The 5,825-nt window shown below is 35.3% G+C and overlaps 1 pseudogene; it reads right to left on the bottom strand.

The window, feature by feature from the left end:
* Positions 1–266: 266 nt before the first annotated feature.
* On the bottom strand, positions 267–5,585 carry LOC107173692 (uncharacterized; annotated as a pseudogene).
* Positions 5,586–5,825: the final 240 nt, after the last annotated feature.

Genomic DNA, 5,825 nt, shown 5'->3' with positions numbered 1-5,825 from the left:
AATTAAATTATATTATACGAAAACAAACTAGTGGATTGACGAACGTCATTTAAATGTAAATATAATTTTGTTACTCGATTAATATATTAGTTATTTGAATTTCGTAATTCATTGTTGTTAATATGAATAATAATATATGTCTTCTCATATACCAAACATTCAAAATGATGAGCGCATTAATCCTTTTTAAGTGTATAATATAAATATAACTGCACTAGTGTATTCGATATAAAAAAATCTGATCCTGTTTGACGAAATACGAAGATCTATATATACGGCGACGGATGCGATGGTTCGGCATTGATCAGCAGGCGATCGCCTTTCATCGGGCTTCGGGCGAGCAGATCGGCCGACGACTGATTGTTTAGGTGATTGTGCTGTTGATGGAGTTGCTGGTCTATCTGTCGGGCGGACATGAGCTACGCGGCCGAACCGGGACTGAGCAACATTGCGTTGGCGTTGGCGGTGCCCCAGTTGTTGTCGCCGTCCTCGTTGTCATCGTCGTCTACGTCGGCCAACACTGTGATTGTGGCCGATGTGTTGAGCGGGTTGAGCAACTTTATATTGAGCGGCTTGACGACGTCGAAACATGTCAGCGGCGATTCGTCTCATAACGTGGCGCTTTCCGGCGAGTTTGGAGAGTCGCACGCGTCGGGCTGGTCGGCACCTTGGCGTTTACCGAGGCGGGCACGCGCACCTCGGTCGCATCCTTGGAACTGTTTTTGCCCTTGGCCGTATCGATCGTGAAGTGATATTTGAGCCGATCCGTGTTCACCGGGCTCATCCTGTTCACCTGTATGATACCGTTGCGCCGGAGAATGGTCTTTGACGACGACGAAGACGATGAAGTGGTGTTGTCTTGGACCAACACCGGCAACACCGCTGGTAGTGGTGTGTTCCTTTTATCCAGCAGTTGCACTGTCCCTGCGTTAAGTGTACACGCGACGCGGCTAGGCACGGTCGTCCAAGCGTTGCCAAACTTTTTGCACATGTTCTTCCGGACTTTGACTGAGCCGCGGCCGACGTGGTGGTCTTGGCGATCGTGGCCGCTCCGGACGAGTTCGTGTTACTACTACTGTTCTCTTGCGTGGTCTGTATTTTTATAGTCCGGATACTCTTTTAGGTGCATCAGTCTAAGTGTCTCGGCCTCTTCAATGAACGGTTTTCGCTGTTCAGCTTTTTCGATATCTCCGCGTTGTGCGCTGTAACCATAATTATTGTTTTCATCTTCGAATGACGAAAATTATATTAGTCAGGTAACGACGAAGTAATAAAACACAATATTATTAATATTTCATTTTATATTTTATTCTTACGAACGCGCACGTCAAACGGAAATAATAACGATGATATTCGTTGGCAAAACGCGTGTGAATAAATATATGGATAAATAAATAAATAAAAAATCGTTAATATAAATTATTCTTTAAAAAAAAAAAAATATTTAGCGGCAGTAAGTTTTAACGGCATTATATCATTTTTTACTGAACAGGGTAGAATATTTGATAGGTACCTAGGTCTTTTTATAAATAATTATTAATTGTTTTCCCTATATTATACTCGTTATCTATATTATAATCTACGATTCTCCAGACTGTAACAGTTGAACAGTAATATTCATGCAATGTTCTTTGTCCATTTTATGTATCAAAATAATGAATATTTATAAAAGAATTAATCTTTCTAAAAATCTTAATGTACAAATATATGTAGGTAGGTATCTATAATGTTACAAAAAGTCAAAAGCGACGTATTAATAACTAGAGATCTTTATTTTAAACAATTTGGATGTAATTTTTAAGGTATCTGAACCAATTCAGATGCATCCAGAAATACAATAGCCTCTTGCTCTATAACACCCCTTATATGTGCTTTCATTGTAACAAGTTTACATTTCTACTTCGTATACAAAATAATTTGTGAAATTCTAAAGGTGATTTACTTCAAAAGGAAGCATTAATATCGGATTGTGTCGTCATCATTATTATTACATATTATTAATTTATCATGTACCCTTTTAATTAATAAATAAATAATTAAATTAATCAATATGTTGGTTGTTGGTATAGCTATGTGTTCATGTATATATTTGTTATTAGATGTGTCTATTTAATCTGAACTATTTATTAATAAGTACAGTAGAATAATAAGTACACTTACATAATATATAAATTATTTTCAATAGGTAGGTATGTGTATATATGGTCAAATCATTTGGGTGAAAATTGCATAACCGTTTGGCTTCTTTAGCGTATCAGCTTCTTCCATATTTTTTTAAATAACGTAGGATGTAGATTCCACTGATACTGACAACAATATATTGCGTTTTTGTAAAGTTTATATGATAGTCTAAAACTGATTGTCTATATTTGTTCTTATACACTGGAATAAATTTCACTGCAGTTTAATAAGCGACAAGTGAAATCGATGTCAACGTCTATTATTTTCGTCACTTAGTTTCATGTGTGTCTCTCCTCCCCCCCCACAAGGTTATTTCCATAGAAATAATTTCAGTGGGTGTCGGGAAGCTTATTATATACACTGTATGCCGTATGGCCATATAGGTACCTACCTCACCTATCTAAGAAGATGGTGAAGATAACCATATATAATAATTCAATCGATCGGCCGTCTCCTGCAGACGGATTTTTGGAAAACACCTTTGAAAAACGTATGTAATCCTTATTATTTTTACTCTTGTACTCGCAAACAGGCACGCACACACGCCACAACGGTATATAAGAATAATAATGCGCACAAGGGGGACCTCGGGTTTACCGCCTGATTAATTCATAAGTAATGCTCCCTTTTTCTACGATGTGTGTGTGAGTGCGTACAGCGATGCCTCTAGAGGACCTTTTTAATGGCAGTACAGTTTATGGTTTTTTTATACATACCTGTATATACATATATATATTTTTTTTTCGATGGCTTTTTCCCCCTTTTCAGTTACCCTCTCTATTTTTAGCAACCTTTAGGATTTGCCGTCAAACCCTCCAAAAAATCGCAAGTCCCGGAGGACAGTATGAAATTCGTCAAAATCAATATGACATCAACAGTGTCCACTCCCCCCTCACCACTACAACGAAAACCACTTAGATTTTTATTTTATTCTTAAGACAATATTGTGTAAATCTGATCATATATGGATGGCAAATATACTATGTATATATTTAATTTTGTGTTTAAAGGTTTAAGCTGTGAATTATAGTAAGTTATGATAATAACAACTTCTCTTTAAAGTGTTCATTACCGAATTTTAATTTCAGAAAACCCCTAAGTAGTAATATATCTAAGGTCTCATGACGGTAGTAGTTTTTGACAAGTTAAATACTATTTCTATGGTTTGAAAACGCTAACTTTTGTTCAAGGTTTACAAAGTATTTCACTTTAGTGTACTCAGAAGCGTCACAAACTTTTAAAAGATATTGAAGAACTTTTATTAATGATGAAAACATACCAAACTAATCTAATTATTTGATATTATATTTGATATTTTAAATTCTCGATTTTCTTTTCCTAATCTTAGTTATTTTAATTAAGTGGTTATATAAAACAAATTAATTATAAAAACAATTTTAAGTGATAATTAAATAATATACGAATAACGATTAAAACAATTGTAATGTACGAGTATTCTTTGAAATAACTGTTGATGTTTGTTATTGAATTGTTTATTAAAAACGACTGCTTAAAACTTAAGCCTCTCAACTTTATTTTATAACAATTTTTTAATTTTTGACAAATGTATACTATTTATTTGGTTAAGTAGGTAATATTTTCTAGGTAAAACATTTTTTTTAATGTTATACCATTCAGTTTACCGAATTTTAAACGAGGATTAAATATGAATTTTTACATGAAATCGTGTAACTGAAAAATTTAAATAAAACTGTTAATCGTCTAAGGCACACACAACTATGCAAGTAGGTAGGTACTCGTAATTAAGAGATTTTGAACAAACGCCAAACGAAGATTTCAAACGATAGATTGCCTTTCAACTTTCCGAGATAAGTATTTCCAGAGTTTTTTTTTTTTAAGCAACGTTCTTTTGAGAATCAATCATGGAACGAGTATGATGCTGCGCACAGGGTCCTGGGGGAGAGATTAGAACTCTTATTCGTGTACGAGAAACAATTTTTAGACGTCTCTGGAAGATTGCTTATATAGATGTATATATATATATATATATATATATATATATATATATGCGACGACACTTCGATGCATTCTTTATATAAATATGTCTACGACGGCGATACGCGCCAAGTATACGCATGCGGGGATGTTTTTTTCCGTTGTGTGTTTGACTCTTTTGACTCCACGTTGTCATTATAATTTAGGTGACAAACGGTTTCAACCATGTTTCAGATATATATTCCTACACAATAATACGTATAATTATCACGGTTCCTCTCTCGAAAGACCGTCGTCGTCAAATTTTACGTCCGCATGAGTAGGCAGCGTCGCGGTCGTTATAATGAATACCGTTTTTATTTAGAATAGAATACATGGATATAAACATATATACAGGGACGCGGGAAATTATTTCTCTGTCTTGTTAAACCGGAAGCACAATCTTCGTTCCTCTCGGTGCCTTCTCGTGGACAGGATGAAAACTCACTCCAGCTGTTGTAGCCCACCCATATACTACAATTATTATTATGCTTGTTGCTATTTTAATTTGTTACAATTATCATTGTCACTGAGAGCTCGTCCGGACAATATTATATTGCATCACTGCTGCTAACAACAATACTCATAGCTCGTGGGAAATTTTCGTCTATATATGTACGCACACAATTTACTGAATTTTAACGCGAATAAAATAATATGGTTGTGCGTACGAATTTGTAAGCTCCCGGCCGTTTAGTCCGAAACAAAAACCATACGATGTCATTCACCGAATAGGATATGATATATTATTATAATATATAGTATAGAAGTATAGTATATATAATACCTATAGTCTATACTATATACAATAGGTATAGTTGATGTATATAGTGGCACATGATGAGTGCGTGTGTGAAAGTGTTACGAGTGCTTTATTGATTTCGGTATGCAAATTTGCATACACACACCGACGGTTAAGTATATATACTCATGGCGGACGAATAATCATGTTTGTGTTTACCCTAAACTGCTATACACGCAGGATTCAATCCATATAACATATATATATATATATATATATATATATATATATATATGTATATACATATGCATATTGTATATGCTCCGTCACCGTGCAGTGGTGCCTACCTATTATATAAATATATAATACTATGTATATGGTTATTGGTTAGGTATATACGGGCGGGCTGCCAACGGTACAGTGTCGTAGGCGGCCGTAGCTGCTGCACCAGAGTTGGCTTCTATAATTTTTAGCGTTTCAACCGAGCGGGCGTACTTTTAACAAGTTTTTGGCGTTCATGTCGAACGCTATATTATAGAGGATGTGTAGAGGGTTGTAGGTTGTTTGACGTACCGAAAAACACACGAGATCGACACGCTTTATATGCAGAGTCAATAGACAGACAAATCTGCATGCGGTTGTATAACCATACAACGATCACGTACATTTTGTTGTAATGTTATTTTATATACACTCGCGATTATCATCACATGTACCACTTAAATTTGTATTTATATATATTATAAATACTAATTATATAGTATATACATCATGCTGCTATGTTAGGTACCTTGGGAATTTTCGAGTGTGGCATACCTGATTGGATGTAGTCGCATATTAAGTACAATATTTAATTTTAATGTTTTGCGCGTCGGGTACACGTGAGATTCGGATGTACGCGCGTCGT

The sequence above is a fragment of the Diuraphis noxia genome, unplaced genomic scaffold, assembly GCF_037042655.1.
Source record: "Diuraphis noxia isolate RWA-SAM2 unplaced genomic scaffold, SU_Dnox_SAM2 contig0002, whole genome shotgun sequence".
In the NCBI taxonomy this organism is placed as follows: Eukaryota; Metazoa; Arthropoda; class Insecta; order Hemiptera; family Aphididae; genus Diuraphis; species Diuraphis noxia.
The sequence above is the reverse complement of the archived record's forward strand: the minus strand, read 5'-3'. Positions and strand labels throughout refer to the sequence as shown.